Source organism: Anser brachyrhynchus, assembly GCF_964034855.1.
Source record: "Anser brachyrhynchus genome assembly, chromosome: 7".
NCBI classification, from domain to species: Eukaryota; Metazoa; Chordata; class Aves; order Anseriformes; family Anatidae; genus Anser; species Anser brachyrhynchus.
Genome location: NC_137701.1, coordinates 10,389,859 through 10,407,114, shown reverse-complemented (window position 1 = coordinate 10,407,114; position 17,256 = coordinate 10,389,859). Strand labels below are relative to the sequence as shown.

Genomic DNA, 17,256 nt, shown 5'->3' with positions numbered 1-17,256 from the left:
TCTCTCCCAGTGGGAAGCTGAAAAAGTTCCTGTTGAACTTACAGCAAATGCCTCAGAACCTATGTAATATTTACGGTGTCCCTCTCATCTTATCCAGGCTGGCTTGCTGTTTTGCTGCTGTCAAAAAAAAGCCTGTTTTGATGGTTAAGGGCTGTGACGTTTGCCTATAAGGACATTGAAGCGGATGTGATAGCCACAGGAAATGTCCCAGTCTCACTGAGGTACCTCAGAGAGGTATTCGGTCAGATGAGAATTCACTAAGCTGATTCCCAGGAAAAAAATGCAGTTAATTGATGAGGGAAGAGAAAGAAATGTGACAGGTCTGCATTCATGGCTTGCCAGATCTGGATTCCATGAAAGCCAGAGGAAAAATTCCCATTTGCTTTCATGGGAGTAGGACTTCTACCCCAAAGAACTTCCATTCAAACAGAATTACGCTTCATTTTGAAACATTGCAAGAACTGGGTGGTGTCCATTTGTATTAAGGCTCAGGGAGAGGCAACTTCCATCAGAAGGGACTGACCATTAGGGATTGCTGTCCTTGAAGGAACATCTAGGTAAGAGCAATCCTGAACTGAGCGTGTTGGCTTTAAACATTGGCCCTAACCAAACCTGGACCTGACATGGCTGGTGCTGACCATTCTGATGGCTGTTTTCGTGCAAAAGCCACAGAAGATGCCTATGAGCACGTCTGTCCTTGGGGCTGTACTTCAAGGGCGACTCATCTGCAGATTGCCTGGGGACAATTCCAGGGTTAATTAGGAAGTTGTTCTGGCTTTGCTGCCTGTGGAAGAAATGAACACTCAGTGGAAACAGTTCTACGTGCAAACCTGTCAGAGAGATGGTGGGGATAAAGGGAGGATGTCTTTTCTGGGTTGAGCTTCGTACAATACCTAAGTGACACATGGATGATGCACACATATTATGGCAACTCCCTTAATGAATCTTTTCACAGTCCTACATTTTAGCCCAAACTTTTAGAAAAAGAGTTAAGGGCTTAGAGTCCATGTATATGTATGTAGAGCTGACCATGAATCACGTGTGCTGAGCACTCAGCAGCTTCCACAAGTCCTTAGGGAAGATGCTGGGTGCCCAATAGTTCTTTAAATATGGGCATTTTCTAAGGAGATGTGAAGCTATGTAGCCTGAGACAGCTTTTTCCAGAGGTGCTGCAGGCATCAGACAAATTCGAAGCTGAGAAAACAGGATGTGGCACCTGGATGAAGGGCAAGAAGTGAGCAAAAAAGAGGCCAGGGCCAAAAATGAATCCTAGCTCCAAGCATGCTAGGTGGTAGCATTGACTCCCAAGGGGAACAGCCTGAGCTTGAGTCACTGCAAGGTGGTCTGAGCAAAACCCTGGGAAATCTTGCCCAGATGAACCTGTTCCCCGTGGATGGGCAGCACAACCCAGCAGGTCAGCCTGTGCTTCCTGACGTCTCCATAAACACAGAGGAGATTATGTGGGAAGGAGGAACCCGCATTAGCTGTATCCTTCAGGGCAAATTACAGCTCAGGAGACAGACAGCACTATGAGCAAGGAGCGGCTAGGTGCTAAGCCCGTATGTCCCTGTTTAGTCCCCTTTGCGTATTCGCACGTACTCAGGAAGAAAGTCATCGCACCAAATAAACCACAGCCCTGCTTTAGACATGGACAAATTGTCCCAGATGAAGGCAATGCTGCAGTAAAAGGAATCAAACATTTAGTATGGCGTCTCATGAGACATGTAGAGTGGGGGAGATGAGAAACCCTTCCTCCAGATAGCAAGCTGATTGAAGAACCACAGGGCAAGGAGAAATAGTAGCTGCTCCATACTGAAAAGCAGAGATGCCGAGGGGAGCGGTAAAAAGATTAAAGTGGGTGTCTGGTTTTATTTAACATCCTCATTAATTCCTTGAGAATACAAAGGAGTGAGTGCCTTCCAATCTGAAATGGCTTTGAAACAGGCAGCCAACATCCGTGTCGCACCGAGCTCAGAAATGCTACAAGGGAAAAACGAAACGAGGCTAGCGAGTGCCAGGGAGGGAGAGGGATACAAAACGCAGATACTGGGGGGAAGAAATACGAATTGAAAGCAGGGATTAGGAGGAGGGTGTCATCTGAGACACGGATTGCTAAAATATCAAGGCAAAGTGACTGTCATCAACTTGCAGTGTCTGTGTCGGAGGGGGCACATCTCTGGCACAGGGAGCATGAGTGGAAACCACTGGTGATTGCAACCCTAAGTGGAAACAGGAGACAGCTCAAGCCTGGACAGGAATGTGTAAGAGATAAATGCGGACAATTTAAAGACATATTGAAATGGTTAAATTAAATTTAGAAAATTCTTGTGAGAAGCTAAAGTTACCCTTCGAGAGCTGTGGTACTCCAAAAATATCTGCAAGTCCCCACTAGGTACCAGGTCTTTTTTCAAAAACGTATTCAAAAAAGGATGTTCAAAATCTCAGATTTGCAGAAATCCAGTTAGAGACCGAGTCTTTGGGACAGGTCAACTCATCTTTGTGGAAGCTGGCAACAACAGCAGAGCTGAGATACAGTCATCGAGGTACCGAAGATGTGTTTCAGCTCCCTGGTACGCGACAGCAGTCCCTAGCCAGGATGTACACCTGTTTACCTATTAACCAGATTTTCAGAGCACATCTGTGATCTATGAACTTACTGTTTGGGGAGAAGCTGAGCCGAAGGAGAAATCGTGTATCTCTGCATAGAAGAGTCCAACTTCTTGATAGTTTTCTTTCCTGGGGTGACTTTAAGTGAGTTTATTGCTCACGGCTGCGGGCTACAGTCAGATCCTGCAACAAGGAGGAGATGAGGAAAATAACACCAGGGATACTCATGGTAGGGATCAGCACACTGCTCGCTGGTCCTGCAGCCCGGCTGGGCTAGAAGGAGCACTTGAAGAACAAAAACCCAAAAAACAAGTCTGCATGGAAAAAAGCAAAGGCAGGCCCGGCTCACATCAGTGTCGGCAGCAGACAGCATGTGGTGGGGACAGCACGGTGTAAGGGAACCTCTCTCTCACGCGTGATGCTTGGGAATTTCTTAGGGACTAACAGCTTGCTCCTTAGCCAGCCAAGTGCTGAATTCAACCCACATTCCTCTCACCACCTCATTACCTCGCAGACATTCCCCTGTCTATGTCTGCTCGTTTAAACAGAGCTCCTTAAGGCAGAGGATGCTCGTTAGGGACGTGGTGCGATAACCATGGCACTCGTGCGCCTTCCTAATTTGATGCATCTGATGAGCCAGAACTTAACGAACGCACACTACTGCCCGAGTTACTTAGATCTGGGCAGGCACTTTCTGTCTTCCTCAGCATATTCTATGGGCTGATCTCATGACGTTCTCCTTCATGCCAGGTTTTTTTTTGTCTATCCGAATTTTCTTTTTCCACTAGAAGCCTCCAAGCTGGGCTCCTCTCCGGCACTTTGCACGTATTATTTCACTGCTTCACAGGAATGGTTCAAATTATCATTTTCCAGCTGAGAAGTATAGACTAATTCATTCAAGACCGCTTTTCTCTGCGTGTGACAATGTGGATTTCTCTGTGGCCCTTGAGGAGATAAAATGTGCCCAAGGTGTTGTGGGAAAACCAGTGTGCTGGGAACGAGCCTTTAGACGGAGGAAACAAGTTGTGCTCTGTAGGTAGAGTGAAGCTGTGTGCTTTCAAGTGGATTTTCCTGATTTTGGGGGATGAACTGATTGGCAAATAACAGCCCAGTGCGGACGGAGGGATCTCACAAATTGCACGTGGGAAAGGCCAAATCCAGGTTTATTTCCACCACTCACAAAAGAAAAAAGGCACCGTTTCATGGCCATAGCTCTGATATTTGACACGGAGCTTAAATTCACTTACAAGGTAATCTTATAAAGTAAATGGTGTGTTTAAGCTAAAGCACGTGAGGTTCTATTTATTCTTTTGCTTCGGGGAACAGATCGCACTTTAAAAGAAAATGCCTAAGAAATAAGTGTTTCCAATCCCCATACGAGGAAAATTCATACCAGCAATACAACTGTGAAAACTCTGATTTCCTTGAGCTTGTTCTCCTGGAGAAGAAACAGTTCCTGTGCCTTAGGAGCCAACCTGACCACGCATCGAACTGCAGCACGACGAATACCTGGATGAATGATGCGAAAATTAACTCACGGGCGATTTGAGAAGTTGGACAGCAAAGAGCAGATATGATGATAAAAATCACAGTTAACCCTGGACAATTTATTAAGGGCCGCAGGGAAAAAGAAAAAAAAATAGAAAAGAAGGAATCAGTTTGCAAAATATGATTGTTTTTGAGCCGTTTGCCTAGCAACAGGCCAACAAATGCTCCAACCATGGCTTTGTTTCATACTCCCACAGAAGTACCAAATCGCATTTCAACACGCCCCGGCGACCTCAGCTGCCCTGCTCTGATGCCGGGGCATCTCGCAGCTCCCACCACGCGGCCTTACCCCAGCCTCGGCCCCGTGGCGGAGCAGAGCACATCTATTTCCTCTTTCCCACGTTGCATCAAGCCATTCCCCCAGTTGCTCAGGCTGGGCACGACGGAAAAAAGCGATGTGATCTGCCAATTTCCCTGGCTGTGCGTATTGCCCTGGTGCAGCTTCGCCCAGCTCCGCCTGGCCTCGCTTTCCCAGTACTGAGGTTGCTGATGGGGAAGTCAAGGTTAGGTTGAGGTCTTACAGCCTCTCTTGGTGGGCACAGCAAGCGAATCAAAGACCAAGTAAAAGCTCTGTTTTTTTTCACACGTTTTCTTTTCCCAGCATCTCACACATGCCAGTCCCCTGGCTTTGGGAGCATGGCTTCCCTTTTCGGAGCAGACCCGATAATTTGGTTCCAGCAGCAGAAACAATTCAGGCAGCTTAAACAAAGACCACCGGAGCTGCTGGGAACAGAAAAGTGCCAGAGACTCAGAAACTCAGCCTGAAATACGTTTCAGGTCCATTTGTATCCCTGCATCTCCATGGACCGAGGGGTGAGGGAAGCAGCCAGGTGGTATAGCTTTAACTGGGTTCACTTTGGAGGCAAAATGCATTAATTTTGTCATTGTTTAATCAACTTAATTGCCACTTTGCTGTTTGGGCAGTCAGTACCTGCTAACCTCATGGTCTCCGCAGTGCTGGGCTGTGCACCTGAGGGCTTGCTTGAGCCAGAGATGTGCGACGCTCAGGTTTGCCCACGGCAGGAGGGCTGGCAAGCACAAGCAGACCACCCAACCTTTAAAACATGACAAAGCCAAGCCCAAACGCACCCTCAAGCCTCTGCTGGATTAGGCAGTTCCAAAGCAAGTGGCTCAGCAGCTGTCCTGGGGTGGCATGAGCCCAGTTGCAGAGAGCATTGTGGTCTGGTTCAGTGCGGGGAACCCCGGAGCAGGATTTACCGTGCCACCGAGCCACAGCCTCAGTGTGGGATCGTGAATTGGGTCAGGTCAGTGGCAGCAGGGTCAGTAGCCGATTAGCTGCTGAACGCACAGGGCCCTGAGCCCACTAAGAACAGCATGGCAGTGACAAGTGCTCCTTCTTGTTCCCAGAGTTCAGAGCCCCTTACTTTGCAGCGTGTCTCTGCCCCCCCATCACGCCCTTCCTACCTCCCCACTCCGAACCGCAGAGGGTGGCAGTGCCGAGTACATCTGTTTCCTGTTTCACAAACTGCAATCACACACTTCCAACAGGCACTCTCGTCTGAGATTGAGAGCCAAGCAACGTTATTTACAAGTGTTTGTGCTCCCGAGCCTATCTGGCTCCTTTGTATTGTACTGCCTGCTGAACGTGAAGCCAAATATCATAGAAACTCCTTTCCCATTATTTGGAGAAGTTTGCATCGTCCCCTTTTTCTCTTACTGCTATTGAAAGTAAATGTGTATCTCAGATATCCTGACATATTTATCAGAAATAACTTAATCAAAGCAGACAGAAAACACAGCTTCAAATATGCAATCGTGACTTGAACTTGTCGTAAGTATTCCTTAATAAGTTGTTACTAATAGTGTTTGCCATGAGAACCCGTGGGCCAAGTGAGCGTACGTGCTGCCTTCGCTGCAGTGAGTCCAGCGGGTGAAACCCTGGCCAAAAAAATTAGTGGTTGAAGGCCCCAGCGACTTGGCTACAGGCTACATCCCACTCTTCTGCAGAGATCTCTCACGAGAGTCATCGTTCGCCCAGCCAGAACCTAAATGAGACCCAAAAACGAGCACCCTTTACCTCCGCCGCCATACATTGTGCCACTGCAGCGCTGGGAGGAGATGGTGCCTTGCCACTCATGGCTGCTCGTGAATCCACCTTTCCATCGACGCTTTCTGCCACCTTCTGCTAATGCTTTGGATGCATCCAGGAAGGCTGAGGCAGCCAGTGAGGCTGAGGGAGTTGCATCCATTTAACAACTCCTTTACTTTTCCTACCCTGCGCTGCTGTGTCCAGGAGGACTCCCCCAAAAGGAGCTCAGCTCCCCAGCATTTCACGTTACGCAGCTTGGGACCGATGGGCCCGGCCACGTGCTTAGGGATAAACATTAGTGCAAGGATTTGCAGAGGTAGGACCCTAATCCAGAGAACAGAGTCGATCCCTGGTACCATGCTGTTGATTAGTGTCAGTGGTGGGGCATTACCGAAAGCCCCAAGGGAAAGCCTGTGCTTCGGGATGCTTCCAGGACCAAGATCTTATCCCCCAGCCTGCACTCAGCCTTTACTTTCCACTTACACATTTAGCAAGCAGAGCCTGAAGTTGAAAATATGCAGGCGTGCAAAAGCGTTGGCACTTTGCAGGACGACAATTTGCAGATGCTTTGGCGGGGTCTAACTCCATCCACCGTGCTCTGGTTGCATAAGGAAAGGGGAAAGAAAACAGAAGAATGATCATGCAGGTCTGCAGTTGCTTGAGAAAGCAAAATATTCAGCATCATTTCCTCCATGCTTGTTGCTTGGCATATGGCTTTCTCTTCCCTGATGCACCAAATGTGAGCAGCTCACAGGCTTCCATCTCCTATTGATGTGCAGGGTCTCAGCACTCTGCTGCAGGCTCTCATCTCTCCAGTTCTTTCCTCTCGCTCCACAGCTTCAACAAGATCTTCCAAAGCAGCTGCCCAAATGGGGAACAGGACTCAAACCTCTGAACCTCAGGTGCACCCCCTATATTATCCCTCAATTCCCCTCCCAGTGACTCGATGCACCAGCACTTTGGGCACCACTTCTGTGCCAAATAAAAACTACAGCACCTTAGCTTGCAAAATAGCAGCCCAGGCTTTTAGTTAGACTTTAATCCTCACCCTGGGGACCAAGGGGACAGCCTTGCCAGGCTCTGACCTTCCTCAAGAGGTAATTCAGCAGGGATTTTGCGGAGAGATTCCGGAATTGCAGGAGACCGCCTGGTTCTGGGGCAGAAAACACAACTTGGGAGTCGCAAAGCTGGCTCCTGTGTTTACAAGAAGATTAATCTTGTGATGATCACGGCTTGTGATGTTTCCCAGGCAGCTCCGCAGACGCGGTGGGGACAAGGCCAGGCCCCTCGAGACCCTCACTGATAAACAACACTTGTATTTGAGGTGGCTCTTTTCCTGTGGGAGCTGAACCCTGCTCGTCTAAACAGCTTTCTGCAGAGAGTAAATGAATCCATGCCCTCGAACCACGGAGCTGCATTCACCAGTTGTTGTGTGTTGGTAGTCAGGAGGTACACACTGACACTGGGATGCCCTCTTACAAGTCCCGGTGAGGTGCCAGCTCCTGAAGAAACTGTTGGACAAAATGTGCCAGATACGTAGTGTGAACACCATTTTACACCAGTCAGTGGCTCTTTTTCTTGGATCGACACTTGATGTGGTAATGGTTTTGCAAGAGGATAATATTTGTATTTACTTCTATTTTTTTCCTAAACATAACAGACCTTTTTGTTATTATTATTATTATTTTTTTTTTTGGCTTAAATTGCTTTTCAAAGGAAGCTTTGATTCCCCTGAGTAGACAGCCACACTCACCGGTGGATGATGGAGACTGGAGAACTGTAAAGACCCTGCTCTCAGAGCCTTCCCAAATCCTCAGCTGCACTTCAAGAGGCCATGCCACATTTGGGGGAAGGAAAGGGAAAATGTGTCAGATCAGCATTAATTTCCAGAGAAGAAAGGGGGCAATCCTTATGTGTGTTTTGTCTGCCATGGTCAGGAAGCGCAGCAGACACATCTCAGCACCAGCATCATCTGCTGGCCTTACTCGTTCCCTTGGGTTGAGGCCCTCTGGAGAGAAAAGATTTTGCAACCGCAGCAGAAACGCTTGTGAAATGTTTATCTGATCAGCTACAGGCTTTGAAGGCTTGCTTTGGGAAAGAGTTCTAACACTTCATAATTCAGATGTAACTGGGAGGTTTGGTGTCTCCTTTTTTTTTTTCTTTTTTTTTTTTTTTTTTTTTTTTTGCAAGGGAGGCTTTTCTTTTAGGGCAGCAAAGTGGTGTTTTGTACCAAGAGCTAGGATGAAGTCAGGATGTCACAGTTCACTGAAAATATATGTCCATGTATTTGCGGCCAAAGCCAGAGACAGGGTTACATGCTGTTCCCTTTGCAATTTACATTTCACCTTATCAGACACACTGTCCCGTTCGATCACTGCATAAGCAACCCCTCAAGGAAAAAAAAAAAAAGAAAGAAAAAAAAAAGAAACATATTGATGCTATCCACAAAAACCATCTGCAAAGGCAGATTGAAATGTATGCCCTCTCCCCCTACTTGGCACTGAAAAAAAATAGTATTATCCCTTATTGTCCCTTTCTATGCTCAATCAAGGAGACTCCACTCTCCATTTTAAGGCTCCCTTAAAATCGAGATACAAGCACTGCAGCGGAGGCTTAGCCCAGCCTGAGCCCACCCTGGCGATGAAGATTGTGCACCAAACCTGCTTGAGGCCCCTGGTGGGAAGGTCTCCCAAAACAAGCAATGCTCCCTGCACCTCCTGTCAGCAGTAACTCGCTTAGATGCAATTAATTCCTGCAAATCTCCTGATGAGACCAGTTATCTCCTACAGATAATGCCGTAATCTCCTGTAATCTTTGACTGCAGGAAGAATTCCTTCTTTATAACTTTAATTTTCTCCGTGGAGAAGGTGATAATTTCTGCTTGCTTCCTTCGCAGTGCCACAGAGTTGCTCTGGGCCTTCCCCACTTCTCTTTTCCTTGACATTTTGTTGTTTTTTTGGGGGGTTTATTTTTTTCCCCTCAGGTTTCTTTTTTAGAAATGAGCTGCAATTTGACTGTCTTGCTCCTGGTATTGCTTCATCTAGGCAACTTTCATTGCTGAAGCAAACGGGGCTGGAGCTTGAGCAACATGAGCTGAGACCAACAAACGAGATAGCCGAGGCAGGAGCAAGACAATGATGCACAAAAGATGCACTGCTCTTGCGAAAGGGAAATACAAACCGCTGAGGCTGTAAACAAGTGTTTCCTGGCGGATCAAAACCACAACATTGCAGGCAGCAGCAAAGGTTTCAACATTTTCGGGGCCGTGGCATTAAGGATGAATTTAGTGTATTTCGCTTTTGCTGTGACTTAAATTTTTTCATAGTGCCACGAGGCGATGAGCGACAAGCATGGGGTGTTTTAATCTTCCCAGTTCCTCAAAGATATTGAAGTACTTGGAACGTGTTGGGCTCCATGGGATGCTTGAAAATATTCCTTCCAAAGGAAATTAAATTTGAGATACCATTCCTGTAAGCTCTACTAGCTACAAAGCAAAATTTTATTTTGATTGCTTTGATTGTACTGACCATTGTTAAGTGTTTCTAGCAAAAATTGCTATTTATCTACAAGTTTTATTAGCATTATACCAGACAGCTAGATGGTAATGAGTAAAAGTTGGTGCAAATATTAAGCATGACAAAATCACATTTAGACCCAAAAGGAAAAACAAATCAACCATAAAGAAGCAAAAAGTCCCTGCCCTGAGGAGAATAAAATATCAATGGGTAACTCAGAAAACTCTAACCTAGATGATGGCCTGAGGAACAGAGATGACAGGATCTGCCCAAGCTTACCTACAGAAGTCACACAGACCCAGGCGATACTGCATCTCCTCGGTCCTATAGCAAGAATTTCATATCAGCATCCCCTTTTTTTCTCAGACTGATGAAATTTTGCTTACATCCAAGGAGGGAACAGTAGATATTTCATGGAAAAAACTCTGCTCCTCAGAGCTGTATCGCCATTTTTGTCCACTTTTCGTGGCGCAGAGGCCACTGAAGACCTGACTTACCCCTGCCATGTGACAGACCGGCAGTTTTCAGAACTTATTATCAAAGAATTTAGAAAATCTCATGCCGTATGAATTAATTAATTGCTTCTGTGGTAGTACATCTGACACAGTGCCTGCTGATAGGCTGTTCTTTTCTGATGATGGAAAAAAAATACTTGGCTGCATTGTTTTTAGAGAAAATAATGTTCTCTGTTGTTGGGAAGGGAAAGGATAACATCTTGGTCCACCACAGCACTTGCCTGTTTCCTCTGGCCTCAAAGAAAGCTTTCCACATAGCATCCTGAGGTCAAAGTGTGAGTCTCACCTTCCTATGCACACATCTCCACGCTGAGAACATCCCACTGAGGATTCATGTAAACTGCTCACAACTTGCCTGCAAACAGAAAAGATACTCACGGCTTTCATTTCCAGCAGCTAATCACCACTGGTCTGCAGAAAAAAGCCCTTGCCTCATTTTTTCCATGCCGGGCACGGCCAGTCCCTGCCACTGAAGAACCTGAGCCTGACAGCTTAGCAGGGACGTAAAGAAATTACAGAGGACAACTATATCCAGAGTTATCTAAATCAACAAGAGCACTTGGAAGAGTTATGACATACATTTCAGGTTGAAGCTGACTTTTACCTACTGCGGGCTGAAATATTTTTCTGCAGCAGAATAGCCTGAGAACAGGTTTGTAAAGGGCTTTCTATGTTTTCCCCTGAAACACTGAGTAATGACCACCCTTGTCGACAAGAAACCAGCTACACGAACAGTTGGTCTAATCCTGGCTTGCAGCCCCTGGTTCTTAAAGGTTTCAGGTGTGTATAAATATATGCATATGTAAATATATATTTGTGTGTAGTTTAGCAGAGAAAATGAAGGGCAGATGCTTCTTAAAACTCATAGGCAACCCGAACATCCTCACCAGAGTTGTACTCAAGCTAAGCTGTTATTATTCTCAGTTTTATTTGGATTTTACTTTAATCCTGAAGAATCCCGTAAAATATACCTTCCTGGAAAATATAATGCGAAAGGATCCTTTTGAAGCACCCACTGTCCTTGCCAATGAGCCGCAAAAGAGGGAAAAGACATTTGGAAACTAGTGTTCAGAGACTGGGCAAGAGGACTGGAAACTCTGCAGAGATGCTGTTCTGTTGTCCTGTCCTGTTTGTCTTCTTTTCCTCTTCTCATTCAGCTGGCCAGTGGTTGAGACGAAGTGTTTTGACTCTTGTGAGTCACACTTACCAGAAACATTTCACTTTGGGCATTTCCTTGTGGTTGCCATGCTCCCGGTCCCCCTTCTTTCTGCCTTTCCCATTTAAATAGAAGGACACCAACTGCTTTGTGGAAATATGACATGTTCTTGTATGAAGAGCGCTGCATTGGTCATGCCCAAACCTTTCCATTGCAGCAATCCAGGGACAACTGTAAATAACGTTTGTGATCAGAGCAGAAGCTGCAGGATGAGCCACTAATGCCTGAGAGGTTCCTCTGTATGGCTTAAGCAGCTCCCAATTCACGGGAAGGGGATGGTTAAAAAGTGGGAGAAAGCAAAGTTTGGCTCTGCGCCAGACTCGTATCTGTGCTGGAAGCAGGGAAGAAAAAAATACTGATTTTCCACCACCACCACATGGGAAAACAGCCATCGTTTCCTCCAATCTTGGCTGTTATCCTCCAGGGTAGTGTCGTTTGCTCGCGAGAGGAACTCTCCCCACGTACAGGCAGCTTCTCCAGGGGTTTCTGAGAGGGCAGAAAGATTACACAGCCAGCAAAGCGTCGTGGAGAGGGAAGGAAACACTTACCCTGCCCTATCTGCACCCCACAACCTCCTCGAGCAGGGTGTGCCCTGTCTCCGGCTTTGGGGGCTGATTTCATGGAAAGTCCCTCGGGACTCGGAGCTACCATGAATCACAATCCCCTTTCCTTTTTTTCCAAAGTGGCAGCAGCTTTCAGCTCATGGTCCTGGCCAAAGCACCCAGTGGAGCTCTTGTGCCCACCTCTGCCCTCTCCTGGAGGCGTGATGGAGAGCGTGGCATCCCTCCAGATTTCTGGTATTCAATACCAGGAACTGCATCGTAGCTGACGGAGATCCACCAAACAGCCACGGGGAGAATGGCACCAAGTTGCTTCTGATCCACCAATGCAAACATATTGACAGATATCCTAATTATTAGGGAAGTTCTGAAATTCAGAGCTCGGAGATGGGTGAATCCTCAGCTACCACGACCTGCCCTCCCCTAGATTTCTAAATTCACATTCTCCGTCTGCCAGCTCTCGCTGAGTGGCTCCCAACCATTTTGGAGGAAGGAGCCTCTCCCTGTCCTCAGCATTGCTCATTTTTCAACAGATCTGCAAGTGAAGGATGGTGTCTTGAAGGTCACCCTACAGGGTCTAGCAGACAGCCAGCAATCTTCAAAGAAGACCGGGAACTGCTGCGCAAGTGGAAAGTATTAATAAGCACATGTTGCAAAGCCGTGTGTCTCCACCCAAAAACTCAGTGGGGTTATTCTTTCTACAACAGCCTACCTCAGCCTCCGAGCTACCATAACTGCCGGAGGCCTGGATCATGACTGCTGCCTTTTGCAGCGTACGCTATAATTTATAATAATATATTACAAAAACAACCCTTCCTGTGGCTTCTGGTTGCGGTAACAACTTGCCTCACACCCTGACAGGCAGTCGTGTTTGTCCTATTGATGCTCTGACTTCTCAGATTGCCAGGTTGCTCCCTGAAGATCCTGAGATTTCCTGGCCCTAAGAGGCTCATTTTGGTCCATGGAGTCCAGCAGAGCATGTCTGCACCCAAAATTTTCCTCATTTTGCTCAATAACCTTGTGCTGAATTTTCATCCTCCTACCTCTGCAATCTGTAAAAGAGGCTTTCCTGGGTTATCCCTTTCTTGTTAGTAATTGATCCAAGCCCTGCAGATCTGTTTTCAGCCTCATTTTAATTTGTCTGGACTGGAACATGAAGTTCAGACCTTTATTCAGACTCTGCTATATTTAATTTCCCATCTGATTTAAGGCTCAGATTTTCCAGAAGGAGCCCAGCTGACATTTTCAACTGTGCACCATTCCCAGCCGAGGTCAGTGGACCAGCTCACACCCCTTTAAACACTGAGACATGCAACAACATTTCCAGGACAACTTCAGCATCCTGGACTTTGACTCCAGAATTGCCTTAAGTGACAATAATTCTCACCCAAGAGGGCTGGGTGTGTTTCCCCGTTAGGATAGGAAAAAGTGTGTTGTGACACTCAATGGCCTCAAACCTGGCTGAGGGTGTGAGTCTGGTTTGAGTCCGGTTTGAGTCCTGGAGTCGGTCCCTGGCCATCTTTGGTACAAATTTCACCCAAACCTCAGGCTGCTCTCATTTATGCTGAGAGTTGGGCTGAATGCCAGGCCAGCTCAGGATGCAGAGAGTCAACAAACAACTGAGAGTCACATTCTGTCCTTTGTTCTGGCAGTGATGAATCCGTTCCTGCACATCTCAGCTACACAACGAATACTTGAGGTAGGCAGCAGAAAGTGAAATCATCTTGTGACGTGCCTTAATTAAGCCTGTGGTTTCGACTACATGCCTGCTGACAATTTAAGCCCGGGGGCAGAAATCTGTTAACTTGACTCCTTCGGCTAAAAGAGAAAAAGAGTGCAAACCAGAAAGATTTCTGGATTCTTGGGAGTTCATCTTAAGGGCTAAAGTTTTCTTTGCATTGTTTTCCATAGTTCACGATCATTTCATTGAAAAAGCAATGCTGGCTTTCTAAAAAGTCAGAATCCCTGCCCAAAAATCTAATTGGCCAGAGCATTTTTGATCAGCTGCAGAAAGGCTCTGAAGTTATCTGCAGGACCCTCTGCAGCAGACGCAAACTGGTGTCCCAACTCAGCCAAGCACCAGGCATTTTGGGGAGGTGCAAGGCATAACATAAAGCAAAAAGAAGAAGGTGGAGGCAATGAATCGCTGGCCTCTGGGCTGGTCATCAGCCCTACTCTCACTTTTCTCATGCAGCTCCGTGGGAGGTGTTTCTGTGGGACATGATAATAAAAGCTGGGATGTTTTTCCACCCAGATTTTTTCATGCTTTGCTTTTTACTGTAGATCCCAGAGACCAGATGTCTCACATTAAAGAAAGAACAACTTACTTAACTTCTCTTTGGGGACATTTTGGGGAAGGAAGGAAAACAAGCAAAGAAAGCAGGAGAGCAGCGCTGCCCTGGGGTTCCTACCTTCTCTGGGCTTCAGGATGCTTCTGCATCCCCCAGCTCTGCCCTGCAGCTGTCCTGTACCTGGGATTGACCTGGCTACGTGGTTTTCCTGAGGACCTTTGTCCCGTACCTTCTGCATTTGGGCAGAGCCCTCTCTGGACCGGCTTTGCATGGCATCACGAGGGATGATGTAGCTCGATCGGTGCAGCTGCCTCGGCTCTGAGAGCAATGAGCCATGGCAGCGTGCTGCGGTGCCTGCTGATGGCAGATGTGTTAGTCTTCTCGATGTTTTTGGGGCTTCTGTGGCTGGCTGGGGTCATCTGCTCGTCCTTGTAACATGCTGACACCGAAGGCATTGTCTTGCACAATGAATCCCTGTGCACAGCAGAGGTGTTTAGTCCAGCTGAAACCCACAGGACATCCATCCCACACTCACCGCAACCAGGAGGCAGACCTAACAAAATAAGGCTGTGAGCAGCGAAGACAAAACCCTCAAAACCCATCCGGTGTTACTGGAAGGGAGCGAGACCTCAGGCATTTTGGTGTCCTGGTGGAGAGCTGGCATGTCTTTAAGGAACAGACTTCAGCTCATGCTGCAGAAAAAAAAGGGAAAAAGGCAATGATCCATAGAGGTCTGATATGGCAAACTGCTTCCAGGGTCTCTGCTCTGGTGATAGGGTTAAGTGAGAGTAAGGAGCAGGTCAAAGCAACCAGGCTCCTGCTGGGACTTTGATTATGTGCAGGGACAGCAGATGAACGGCAGCACAGGGAAAGCCTGTGGTTGGTAAAGATCATCAAATCACAGGATCAGCCAGGCTGGAAAAGAGCATAAAGAAAAGAGCACACCGCAGACAGGGCCAGACAAGAAGGCTTCAGAGGTTTTCCCTGAAATAACCACGTAAAAAAATGAGTTTCTGGGGCAAATACTAAAGACGTAGACAGGGAGACTTTCTGTATTGCCATTGTAAGCAAGCAACAAGGGGTAATGATGGAAGCAGAGCATCCATCCTTCCAACACCAACACATCAGTGGGAATCCATGCAATTGCTTGGAGCCGGGTAATGGGATGGAGAGGTTACTGCAGTGCCAAAAAGGGGCCTGGCCTTTCCGTTCAGTGAGAAAGACACAATGAGAGCAAGACAAACACAACCAGCGAGCGCAGGGGTAGCAGTATACCCCCTTAGCTGCAGCCCACTTTGGGATGAGTTAATTCCTACACTTGGGGGCAGTAACAACTTCAAACCCTCACAGGTACTGCTGAGCTCTAGGTGACAAGGCTCTCAAGGAAAAAATACCTAAAATAACCATAACAACCAATTCTTAAATAATGTCAACCCCTTCTGTCCTGTGCCTGGCGTGAGTGCTGCTTGCTGCAGCCTTTCTGGACAGAACTGAGCACTGCACAGCACAGGTTTGGGGATCGCAGAGAATTTCGGGGATGCGGACATGTCACACAGGTAGGTCTGAAAGCAGCACCTTCCAACAGCCACTCAGGATCACAAACATGAGATGCTGCCCCATTTTCTCCAGGACTATCACTTCTACAACCCAGTGCTCCCAAATCCTGGTAAGTGAGGGCAAGGAATACAGCCTGCCATGAACCACAAGTTCCTCAACGCTTCACAGCTTCCTTCAACCTTCTGGCATTTGTGTCCTCCAACGAGAGTCCTAGCAGAGCTCGTTTCCTCCACCTTTCCTAAAGTTATTTAGGAAAACACTCCATTAGGCATCAGCTACTCTGTTAGGATTTATTAGCTCCCACTGGGAGAGAGGAACAGAGATTCACATGAGTCATTAAGTTTAAGGCCTGCCGGCAGGATGGACATGAAAAATTATATTTTAGTAGGGTTTGCATTGGCACTGCTTACCCACTTAAACGCTTATAGTATAATTACTACGGGAAAAAGGATGTTGGATGATTTCAGAAAAAAAAAAAGAAAAAAAGAAAAAAACACACAACCCAAACACAAAAATCCTCCGCAGAACCCAAATACACTACACACATTTCTGCAAATTCTTTATGGTGGGATTGGCTGCTCTGCTAAAACAAGTTACAGGGATCAGGTTGTCTGTGTCCTCCAAAGCAAGACCCTACTCAGAAGCTTGATTTTTTTTGATTTGGGGGTTGGACCCGATGATCTCTTGAGGTCCCTTCCAACCCCTACAGTTCTGTGATTTTACTGCAAGGGCAAGCAAAAAAAGCCAACTGATGTCTGCTGCAGAGGCCATTATTGTGAACGCAGACATGGTCAAAATTTGTTCTCAGGATATCCTTCGTGCGGCATAAATGACAAACTCCAAAGGATGCTTGGGCTGAATCTTGGTTTTTAATTTCATTCAATATTAGGAAAATTGAAAATTTTAACCAAATGGAATTTGGCTAAAAAATCAGAAAGCATTCAGGCAATCCATGAATGATTTTATTTTCTTTCTGGTATTTTTGTATATTCTGTTCTATATTTTGGTGTTTCTTTTGGCTATTTTTCACCTCTCTCTGTCTTGTAGACATGCAAACATACTCTGCCAGCTGGCCAGGCAACAATCCCTTTTGATTTAGTTAAATAGAAATGGTCAGAGGAGCCACAGCTGATGGGGGTCTTCGTTCCAGGCTGACGTGGGATATCCACGGGGTGTGTGGGGTGCTCACAGCCCATGGAGTACAGGAGCTAAAAGGCAGTGGCAACATCCAGCTCTAGGTCCTGAGGGGCTTGTGGCACTCCCTGAGGTCCCTCTGCAGCAGATAACAAATCCCAGGTGGCCTGAGAGCATCCCAGTCCCAGCCATGACCCGCTGGCGATGCAGAGCAAGTGCAAAGAGGCCATCGACCCCGTTACGCAAGCCCAAAAGGAGCGAGC

The 17,256-nt window shown here is 46.9% G+C and overlaps 1 long non-coding RNA gene across 1 annotated transcript in view; it reads right to left on the bottom strand.

Moving 5' to 3' along the window:
• Nucleotides 1-17,256, bottom strand: part of LOC308198003 — a 120,157-nt gene that overhangs the window by 48,693 nt on the left and 54,208 nt on the right. The window contains exons 6-8 of the long non-coding RNA XR_013953524.1: nucleotides 4,001-4,116; nucleotides 2,658-2,790; nucleotides 639-784 (exon numbers count right to left, since the gene is read on the bottom strand). This is a non-coding gene — a long non-coding RNA (uncharacterized lncRNA). The remainder of the gene's footprint in view (nucleotides 1-638; nucleotides 785-2,657; nucleotides 2,791-4,000; nucleotides 4,117-17,256) is intronic.